Below are 1,363 nucleotides of genomic sequence, written 5' to 3'. Positions count from 1 at the left end.
TCCTCTTCTTCCTCGTCCTCTTCTTCCTCCTCTTCTTCTTCTTCTTCCTCTTCTTCTTCCTCCTCCTCTTCTTCTTCTTCTTCTTCCTCCTCTTCTTCTTCCTCTTCCTCCTCCTCCTCCGTAGGGCAGCTAGTCCAGGGATAGCCCCCTTCAAGGAGAGTCCTTGCACATACACTCACAATAGGTAAACACCCGGGTGGCCAGTGACAAACACTGCCCTTCACATCAAAGGGCAGTGCTGTGTGATCAAAACAGTGGAGGGGAGGGTAGGGACTAAATCAAAATAGAGTTGGAGGGAGAAATGATGCACTCCACTCCCTGCGGCGCCCACCTCTCCCTGAACAACTCCAAGGACACCCGGGCTCTAACGTAACCGCGGAAGAGGGGCAGGCAGTCGGCCCTAACGACCCCCTCCACAACCCGCTGCCTGGACCTGTTTATGGCCAGTTTGCCCAGGCAGGTACCAATTTGTTTTGTTTAAAACCAGATTCCTATTTTTCTTTTCACCAAGTCCCCCTTTATCTACATGTGGAGAGAGTCCTTGACACTGATCCAGCTCTCAGAATGAACAAGATATCTGACACTCCTGTTTTTTTTTAAAACCAGATTCCTATTTTTATCTGTCAGCCAGAAATCCCAGATTGGCCCAAGTTCCCCAAATAGTGACCTTATTCTCAATGATATCCACCTGGCCAACATGGTTTCAACCACTATATTCCTGCTCATCTCAGTCGAGATGTAGGTCTGTTCTTTCTCTTCTAACTTTTCATGGGACCTTTTCCCTGAACTGGTTTCTCTGACTCAGAATCGGTGGTGTGTACCAGACCATAGACTGTCCATTGCACCCAGAGTACCTCAGGAGAGTTTCCTCCTCTTCTTCCAGTGGTAACACATTGAGGCTGCATCATCCTGGACTCTGAAGTTTCTCCTATGCTAGACAGAGGGGAAAATCCACAGTTTGTGACAGCCTTTCCAGCTGCTTTCATGTGATCCATGTTTGTTGAGAACCACCTGACCTACCTGAACTTTGTACATCATGGGACCTGACCTCACATCAACCTTGTCTTGTACTTACGCAGGGCCGTTTCTGTGGTTGTAACCAAAATTCTTCGAATACCTCTCTCACTTCGAGAAAGCATGCGGCCAGCAATGGCATCCTGATGTTGTTTCACTCTACTCTCAGGTGTGGGAATATTAGTTTGACCTGTTGTGGAATCTTCTCCCCATTAGCAACCCTGGAACTCTGCATGAGGGGTGGTCCTATAATCAAACAGGAACCGGAAAAGGATGGTATCAAGTGAAGCTATAAACCTGCCTTCAACGTTTGGACTGCATTTTCTGCCAGACCATTGAATAATGAATG

Source organism: Chiloscyllium plagiosum, unplaced genomic scaffold (genome assembly GCF_004010195.1).
Source record: "Chiloscyllium plagiosum isolate BGI_BamShark_2017 unplaced genomic scaffold, ASM401019v2 scaf_4256, whole genome shotgun sequence".
NCBI classification, from domain to species: Eukaryota; Metazoa; Chordata; class Chondrichthyes; order Orectolobiformes; family Hemiscylliidae; genus Chiloscyllium; species Chiloscyllium plagiosum.
The sequence above is the reverse complement of the archived record's forward strand: the minus strand, read 5'-3'. Positions refer to the sequence as shown.